The following is a 10,356-nucleotide window of genomic DNA, read 5'->3' as shown; positions in this document are numbered from 1 at the left end:
AGCCTATAAGGTTGCTGCAGGTTTTTCTTCCCAAGTTGGAAACCTTGAATATTTTGGTGTTAAACACCATGAGGTTCTCGTCCGCCCATTTGCTGAGCTTGTCCAGGTCAGCCTGGATCACCCGCTAGTTGGGGCTGGTCCTGCTTTGAGCAGGGGTTGGACTGGATGTGACCTCCTGAGGTCCCTTCAACCCTCATTTTCTATGTTTCTATGATTATGATTATATACACATACAGTCTTACAGGTGGTGTTATGCATTGTTATATAATCTTACCACATTATTACTCCTGACAAACAGTTGAGCTTGGATATGGATCCTGGCAACCAAGGTCCCCCTCTTGGAGATGCCTGCATAAATCATGCTAGCCCTTGTCTCCTGCTAGATGCACATCTGGATCACTTGGCTCCTTTTTGCAGAGGCTGCCCAGTTATTTCAGTTCTGGGGTCACAGTGGGGTTTCAGGCATCCCTGGTAGCTCACAGTCCATAGGTGGAACATATCATCATCTCAGTTGATTTCTATCTACACAATAGATAGTTGGCCAAGGTAGGCCTGGCCTTAAAGGTAGAGGGGTGTCAACTGAGATTCTAGCTGATGGAGAGGCTGATCAGCGTGTAAAGAATGGGTCTGAAAGCAACACCCAAAAACTGAATGCCCCTGCCAGTCACCACAACAAATGCTGCCCACAAAGCATGAGTGTTTGCTGCACTTTGATTTCTAGGGCATAGGGAGCTCTCCGGTGTGGCTCTGTAATGAAGCAATTACCAAGAAAGGGCTGCAGCTGGCTTGGAAAAATCCACAAAGTGCTCTTGCATGACCTGAGGCTGATGAGGGAGAGGTGGCTGGAAAACAGCAGTTGGGAGAAAAAGAAAAGAGAATATTTTCCACCCCCTTGCTTTTTAAATCACATCGCTAGGCAGGGGCAGAGAGCTGGAGCTCATTGCCGAGGTGGTGGGGAGGGCAAACGAGGTGAGTGCCAGCTGTCAGAACATGCAGCATTAATGCCTAGCGGTGGGCAGGGACCCAAGGGCGAGCATGCAGGGTGGGAGGGCGGCACAGGGATCCAGACAAAACCCTCTGCAGGAGGAGAAACATTATGAGTTAAATCAGGAGTCACTGCAGGAATCAGCATGGGCTGGAGACAGGGGCTACATTTTAAAAAGATATTTTTGGGGTGGGGCGGGCTTTCAGGGTCAGAGGCAGAAAGAGACTTGGGTTTGCTGTCCTGCTGGGATCCATCTGTGTCTCCTCTAGCAATATGCACACAGCCGGAGCACCTCGGGTGGCCAGTTGCCTTCCCTGATGTCCACCTGTGTGTGCTGCAAGTCAGTTCCCTGAGAGTGGAAGAACACCCACGTGTGCAAGCCACAAGCATGGCAGGAGACAGATTGAAACGGTTGGTTCATGAAACAGCACGCCGGAGGGAAGGAAAGTGCTCCTTCTTCAGTGGCGCGGCAACACATAATCGACTGTGATTATAGCTGCAATATTCTCCTAACTGCTTAATTAAAGAGCCTGTTAGGTGACTGGTAAAGTGCTCTGTGCAAAACTACTGGGGGCGGGGGGGAAGGTTACAGCACAGCACACAGGAGCATGGAGGGGAGGAAACGATGATACCGCCCATAGAGGTGACAACCAATTTTTGTGCCATTTTCCTCTGGCTCAACAGCAGCAATCTGGCTGTGCTAGAGGGTCATAGCAAAACAGGGCTGGAAGGGACCTCAAGAGACCAGCTAAACCAATCCTTGCTCAAGACAGGGTCCTCGCAAAAACAGAGACCTCTCAGAAGTGACCTGGGCTTGTCCTGGTGACAGCTGTGTTCAAAACCATCCAGATAGCTCTGAAGAATCAGCCTTCAATGGAGAAGATTGGTTTTCCTGGAAAGAAAGTGTTCTTCACGTATAAACGTACCCATGGGCGGTCCTGACTTCCAGCAGGACGTGTGGCAACAGGTGGTGGGCAGGTGCCACAGCAGGGGAGGAGTATGATGAAGTATATCTTATACCAGGGAGAAAAGACATCTGCTTCACTGACCATCACCGTAACCTTCCTAGTACCAGCTTCCTGGAGAGGGCTTGCATTGTGTTGCTCTTCTCTCTCAGCACCACTTTGGGATGAATGCTTTGTTTCCTTAGCACTCTGAGAGGAATGAGCTGGTTTGGATAAATAAAGGTTTAACTTTGAACCTTCACCCAGAATTCAGAGCATTTCAGCTTTTCCAAAAGGTTTTAACTTCATTTGGTTGCTCGTGTGCATCCAGGTCTCCAGAAGTGCTAGAGCAGTGCATGGACAAGGGAAAACCTTCCATGACCAGGATCTCACCATGCTAAACCAAGTATCAGAGATCCCACAAACTTCATTCACAAGTAGCTAGAGTGAGTAATTCAGTCTCACGTTTCTCAGTCTAGGTTAAGAAATGCCTCTTAAGTCACATCACTCAAGAGTTTGAGTAATTTGTTCCCATTCTCGTTGAGTAGGCTAGTTTTTAAGAAGCGTCCGCCTACACAATGACCGTCCATTCTATGGGGTTTTTAGGTACCATATCTCAATAGCATTCAAAAGATAGGCTGTAGGCCTCTTTACCAAAATGAAAAAAGTTGCAGTGTTCAAATCTGACCAACTTGGTTTCAGTGACATTTACCTCTGTGTTCAAGCTGAAGTCTGAATTATAGGGCTACCCACCATGCAAGGGGTTGATTTAATAGCTAATTCACAACTTATTCCAACAATGCTCGTAGGCTGGCCCCACTGCAGAAAACTAGCTCAAGTGGTTATAAGGCATTGAAAAGCCTATATTCCCACACTTATAAATGTACGCACACTGAATTTGGAATGGGACACGGGAGAGTTTGAATTGCATGCTGAGACATGTAGTTAATCTCTAGTAAAGCACTGAAACAGGCTACCCAAAGAGGTGGTGGAATATCCATCCTTGGAGGTTTTTAAAACGCAGCTTGACAAAGCCTTGGCTGGAATTATATAAGTAGGGCTGGTCCTGCTGTGAGCATGGGGTTGAACTAGATGTGACCTCCTGAGGTCCCTTCCAGCCTCGCTGTCTATAAGCCTTTCATTCTATTACAATGGGTTTCTGTTCAAATGCGGCACCAGCAATGCATGCTTCCTGCTCTTGGCTTTTTAAAATGATTCTTGATCTGGACAATGAAACTGGGAAGTCCAATGGGCCGGAGAGCTATAAAGCAGTAGCTGCAACAAGGTGAGCTGTGCAAATACGATAAGCAGTAACAGAAACATTTGGACCAATTACTTAGAACCCAATTATCAGCTGCCAGCCTAATCTCATGTTCTATACTCGCTTCTATTACTTGGAGCTAGCAAGATTTTAACATAAGGCTTTTCTGAGTCTTCTTAAAAACTCCTGACATGAAATGCTAATTGTAGCCCCCACGGACGACTGGTGCCACTTTAGTCGGGGGGGGGAATGTGCCCCCCCAGCAACCAGTCAGCAACCAGTCCCCCTGCAGCCAATCTTGCTGACCGAGATGGGGATGTGTCCTGCAGCCAATCTCACTGACCGGGGGAGAGGTGATGGGGGGAGTCGCCCCGTGGCTGATCGCACTGACTGGGATGTGGCTGCGGCGCTCCCAGAAGTGGCTGCAGGGCTTCATCCCCCACTCCCACTCCCCAGACAGCACTCGCAGGAGGGCACTGGTGCTCCCACCTACCCCCCTGCCTGTTGCCTAAGCAGGGAGTGCAGCCTGTCAGAGGGTGCACCAGCACTCTCAGGGGGTGAACGTGCTCCCCCTGTGCACCCCTTGTGCGTCGCCACTGATCAATGCTGAGTAGCACTGCAAAGAGACTCTATGTGTTGAAGTAAAAGCTGCTCCATGACAGGAAAGAGTGAATGATCTTTTCCCAGACTGTAAAAAACTACAGCTTTCATCTGCTAAGATGCAATGCTAATATTGTGCTAGATAATCCCTACTGAGCAGGGAATCTCCAGAGAGGATCATGAGCTAATGAAATAAGGGTCACATCGATAGAGGTATTTAGTTGCTTAAGGACACAGAGAGGCACCCACTGGCCTGCAGATAATGCATTGAGGCTTTTAAATTGTCTAGGCATGTTTTGTAAAGGCCACTTGATGTAAAGCACCTATATACTTCTGTAAATCTGGATCCAAGTCCTCAGTCTGGTAGGTATAGCAGTTTATAACCCCTATTGATCAGACACATGCTTGTGAACACATAAGACAATGAATGGCAGGCTACGCTAACTCCGTAACTGCCCTATGTAAGAACATAAGAACAGATTTGACTTTCAAAGGGTGACATTCTCCAAGATGCCTCAGAGATTTCCATGCCTAATTCTTATTATAAATCAACAGGACCTGGGGGTGCATCCAGAAGAGTGCGTACCTGCAGTTGGTTGGAGGCACCACAAACCACATGCAGCACATGTACAACCATGTGCTGTACATCATAGCACCAAAATTTGATACTGGGAACTCTCGATATCAAAAAAAAAATTATCCAAAAAAAGCAGTGCGGCACACACTCCAGGAGTGTGTGCTGGAGCACCTGGAGGCCAGGTCCCCCAGGGAGACACTCTGGCTGCCAGCCAGAGCATTTCCCCTCCTCTAGGTCCATCCTGGCTCTTCCAGCATGCCAGGAGTGGGGAGAAGTGGGGAATGGCCAGTTGGTCCAAAACAGAGCACTTTGCCCAGCACCACAGTGCACGTGCAGGGGTGTGCACAGTGACAAAAAGTAGCAGCACAAATTTCTCCAGGTATCTTAGGAAGAACACTGATCCCTAAGCAAAACTGGAAACAATACATTGCCCGTATCAAGAACGCATCAGATGAGATCAGTTGGGAAGTTTAAAACAAACAAGAGGCCACACACTGGCACAATGCGTAATTCACCTTTGGAACTCACGGCCACAGGACACTGCAGAGGCAACTAATACAACCGGGGTTGCAAAGGTTTTAGACAGATTATCTGAGAACAGGTCCAGGTGGGCTTCTAGACAGGGAGATCATCTCAAGCTCAAGACATCCTTAAAGGAGATGGATCACTTCATACATCCCCTTTTTCTTACACTTTGGCCAAAGCAGGTGGTCCAACTGGTAGCCTACAGGTTGCATACAACCTACGAGAGACCAGTATGTGGTCCACAAGCTGCACACAGCCCATAAGCAGTTAACATGTGGCCCATGGACCCATCCCCTGCCTTTCCCACTGCTGCATGGCAGGGGAGATCCCCGAAGTCCATGCACCACATGCACAGGCCATGCAATGGAGAGCAAGGGGGCTGCATGGCACCACCATATCCACCTCTATGGCCCAGGCAGCAGGGGATGGGGGCTACATGCAGCTGGCTCAGCCCATGCAGTAAGGGCATCCTAGAGGCTGTGCCTCCAGCGTGCAGCATTCACAAGTGCAGCCCTGAAGCATCTACTACATCCCAATCTCAGAGACAGGATCCTGAACTAGGTGGATGTCCGGTCAGACTCAGCAAGACAGTTCTTATGCTCAACCACAGCAACACCTGTGAGCTAATAGATTCCCTCGCGGATGTAAAAATCAATGTCAGTGCCAGTCTCTTCACCTTGTTTCATGTCTCAGTGGAGATACGTTCCCTGCAAAAAAAGGAAACAATATTTTAGCAGAGGCTTCCAGAATGAAAAAGCTTTCATTTCTAATGCACTCTTCTCACCTAGCCTCTTTGAACATGCCCGATGCAATGCCAGCCTCACGCCGCAGCCTCATCATATCCACGATGGGCATTAACAGCAGACACTGCTCGACAGGTCTTAATCACAGAAAGGCGGCAGCAAGTGCAAGGGACTAATATTTTTATTTTTATTTTTTTTAGTGTGCCAGGAAAGCGCTCCATGTACAAATCCCATTAACAGCCACTTTGAAACGGTAGCCTGCAAAGCCCATTAAATCCAGAAAAATAGATTTAAAGGCAAAACTAAAACTGTTTGAACTTTGCAGTGTTTCAGAGACCATTTTAATTGAATGGCAAACAGAGCATTTCTAATCCAGCTCAGATGAGAAAGAGAGAGGCGCGCACACACATCGTGGAATGGACTTGTATTGAAAATGAGAAGGAGAATGAATAGTTGAAAGACTTAGGGCTTATTGGACCAAATCAAGTGGTTTAGGAGAGGCCCGGTGGGTGCAGAGGTGTGGGAGGGGAAAGGGGTCCTTTGATCTCAGAGCAAAGGACCCCTCTCCCCAGTTCGACAGTCTGGTTGCTCCTGATCCATGCCAATGGGAGATGGGAATCAGACCCACTTCATATAGACACCCTTCACAGGTGGCTTTGAAACTCAGGTGCTTTTCATTAAAGAGCAGAGTGGCTAACATAGGAGGGCTCAATGGTAATTTTTTTATCCAGCCCCAGGAAGAGGTTAACAAGCAACTGCATCATCCCCAGCACAGATCAGGAACTAGATTGCGACTCTGGGCTGCAATCGAGCCCTGGGTTCCTGACTTGATCCAGGAAGGAGCAATCTGCACCAGGCCTGTCTCAGCAAGGATTGCTTCCCCTAGCAGCATGCTGGGATGGGGATCATTGAAAGGAAACTTCTGCTGCTGCCAACTCCTCGTCCCCCTTGCCTTGAACAAGACGCTGCAGGCACTGCCTTCCCACACCGTGAACAGGGTGAGAGGGCAGATGACTCGCAAATGTACACGGACACGGCTAATGCACTCTCAGCTCTGCAACGCTTTTGGGTTCTAGTGAGGCCTCTCCTTCAGATGTGTCCTTGGTCCTAAAATGCAGTTCTGCTCTGAAAAACAACCAGGCGCAACTGGTTTGCACTTCTGCAGACTGCTCCATGTATGCATCAGTCAGGGGTCCCCACTTGCTCCTCTCGCTAGGATCAGCACAGCCAAGGGCATGAGCTGCAGTCCCTCCTTGCCTGTACATCAGGAACAGAAAAGGTTGCAACACTGCAGTCACCGGGTCAGCCTCTGCTCAAATATTTGAAGCGAGTAGGAAGGCATCTGTGCTTCAAAATGAAGCTCACAGTCTGCTGAGGGGTGCAAAGTGCTTGGTGCGTTATGAGAATGAGCCCCTAATTCTCATAAGCAACAAAGAGCAGAGTACAAATAAAATCTGCTCCAAAAAAGATATCAGACAACCTCTGGGGACTGCAGATGCAGGAGCCTCCTGTACAGAGAGAGGCAGATTCCAATAAAACTCCTTTTACCTACATCAGTTAATCTACTCCCCCCCCCAAAATGCACCGGGGGGGGAAAAAAAAAAGATTTCCAGCTTTCTGTTTTAATGCGACATGTTTGGTTGACTCAGTTGGACACTTTTGGTTTTGTATTACCAAGTGCAAGACTGGCAATACCAATTTTGCTAGTGGTTCAACTATTAATAGGAAAAATTAACAAACAGCTGGAATACAAAACCCTTCAATTTACTTTTTTCTTCCAAGCTATTTCATTTTATGTACGTTTGACTTAAAGGAAAGATTCACCTCCTGCTTATAACAATACATACAACAAACAGCTTTGCTAATGAAATTACAGCAGGGATTAGCTTGGCATGAATGAGGGGAGAAAACAGGCCATTGTTATCTGGCCACTAGTCCTAAAAAAAGAAAAATGCTTGCACAGGACTCTTCAACAGAGAATAAGAATATTAAGAATCGGAGGGATATCTAGAATGTCTTATCGGGGAGAGGCGCAGAAACATGCTTTATAACTGAATGCATTAGCAACACAGCAGTAATGCTGTAATGAATAAATCCATGCTGATAATATGCATCTGAATACCAAAATCGCCTCTTCCAAGAGGTAGCATCAGCCAAGGAGCACTACACAGGGGAGGGAAGATGATATTATATCTCCGCCCTGATTATAGCATGCTGCTGGTTAAATGAAGCAAGAAGCAAGCTAGTGTTACTGGTCCCTGCTAAACTGAAGTCTGTAAGATTGATGCATACCCCTAACACAGGGGAAAAGCAGAGAGGGAGTCACAAAAAGGTCCTATTCTTCCTGGCTTCACCTGGGTAAAGCTGATATCAGCCTGCTCGTTTTCAGTTCTTCCTGCCAGCATCCTCTGTTTTATTGTTAATGGAGACATTTATTGCAGCAATACTTTATATTGGAACATGACTTCATTCTCCTAGCACAGAAAAAATCTTTGTATCTTTCTAGTCATTTAACACAATTGTTGAAAGGTCTTGGCCATTATACAGCTACTCCTTGCATGCAACTCAGCACACGCATTTCAGCTCCTGGGCTTTCTGATCTAGAAATAAGGCACTAGGGATCGAGTATATTTTTCAAGCCGTGTTTAATGACGTAAGTTAAAAGCAATGTATCTCTGGCCTGTGATCTATTCACTAAAGATTCTCATACAACGCCCCTATCATCAGAGCCTCTGTCTTCAAATTGGTTCGTCTGTGGTAACCCCATTTCACAGAGGGGAAAGCAAGCACAGGCAGCCTAAAAGTAAAATCCTGACTTCATGAATGCCAGTGCAAAATGTCCATTGACTCCACATAAAATAACTTGTCCAAAACACCAGTTAGTGTCCTAACCTCTGCACCCTCCTTCTTCCAGGGGTGTTTTTCATCGCTGCCAGTTCAGTATACTTCAGTCCAGTCCTATTCAGAAATATACTTAAAGCCCACTGGCATTGGGGGAATTGAAGCATGTGCTGAGGTGCTTTCCAATTTATCTAGGTCATTCTAAACACTAACCCTACCCTCCAGTGTCTACCACGTCCCCCTCCCCTCTTGATGAAATCTGAAAATTTGCTGAGTGTGGTGTCAATCACACTTTCCAAATTGTAATAACGATATTAAACTGCACCAGACCCAGGACAGACCCCTGGGAAGCCCCACTTGATTCTTCTTCTCAATTGGACACTGAGTCCTTGACAACTACTCTTTAGGTGCATCTACATGAGACACTTTACTGCACAGTAGACTAGCCTAGTGCACAGCAAAGCATCACCATTTCTGCATGCATGGCTTTTACTATGCAGTAAATTAGCCTACTGTGCAGTTAGCTAGAACCTGTAAATGCAGGTACTAGATTAATGGCACAGTAGTTTCTATGCACTAGCACTCATGCAGATGACGGACAGGAGCAAATTTGCTCCTGGTTATCCACACCAGCCAGAGGCCACAAGATGTGGGGGCGTTCTCTGTCCCTGGTCCTGGAACCTGGGAGCTGAGCATCACTGGGACTGGGGAGCTCTCTGCTTCTCCATTCAGCTGAGGCTCACCAGCAGCTGCCTCAGGCACTGGCTCCTGTGTCTCTTGCCAGCCCCCTGGATGCTTCAGCACAGCAGAGCAAGGCAGGACCAGCCCTGAACCGAGTTACTCCCATTGGGAGCAGATTTGCTCCAAACAGGGTGCACACATAGACGTCCTCCAGGAATGATTACTGTGCGGTATTTTACTGTGCAGCCAGCCTATATTGCATTAATAGCACACGTAGATGCACACTTTGAGTATGATGATCTAGCCCATTATGTATCAAGCTTAACGTTCTTTCATCTAGACCACATTTCCTTAACTAACGATAAGCATGTCAGGCGAGGTGATGTCAAACGCCTTGCTAGAACCAAGATATGTCACATCCACTGATCTTTGCCCCCTCCTATCCATAGAGCCTGGCACCTTGTCATAAAAGGAAATCAGGTTGTTCAGGCATGACTTGTTCTGGGTGAATCCATGCTGACTGTTCCTAATCATCTCCAGGTATTTAGGAACAGATTGCTTGATGACCTGCTTTATAATCTTTCCTGATATTATGGTCAGACTGAGCAGTCTATACTTTCCTCAGTCCTCCTCCTTCCTTTTCTTAAAGATGAATATTTGCCCTTTTCCAACCATCCAAGACCTCACCCAACCTCCACAACTTCTCAAAGAGGATAGCTAATGGCTCTGAAGTTACCTCAAACATTGCCTTGAGTACTCTAGGATGCACTGTTTTCAGCCCTGCTGACTTGAAAACATCCAACTTCTTTAAGTAACCCCTAACCTTCTTCCCTATCCTTGATGCCAAGTGTGCATGTTGTCTAGTAGCTGGCCTTGTTTGTAAAGACTGATGTTAAAAAAAGGCATTAAATATATTACCCTTCTCTGCATTGTTCATTATTAGATTGCCCTGTGCATTTAGTACAGACTTTCACTTTTTTTGGTCTTCCTCTTATTTCTGACATACTTGCAGAATGCTTTGTGGTTGTATTTTTTTTATCATCTCCCTTCCTAGTCGCATCTCCATGGGTGCCTTGGCCTTCCTGACTTTCTTTCTGCACAATACTCTTCTATTCCTCCCTAGTTATATGGCCAGTTTTCCATATTTTGTAAGATTCCTTTTCGAGTTTCAACTCACTGAAGAGTTCATTGTGTAGCCA

This window comes from Crocodylus porosus, unplaced genomic scaffold (assembly GCF_001723895.1).
Source record: "Crocodylus porosus isolate Cpor-Errol unplaced genomic scaffold, CroPor_comp1, whole genome shotgun sequence".
NCBI lineage: Eukaryota > Metazoa > Chordata > Crocodylia > Crocodylidae > Crocodylus > Crocodylus porosus.
This window is presented reverse-complemented; position numbering follows the sequence as displayed.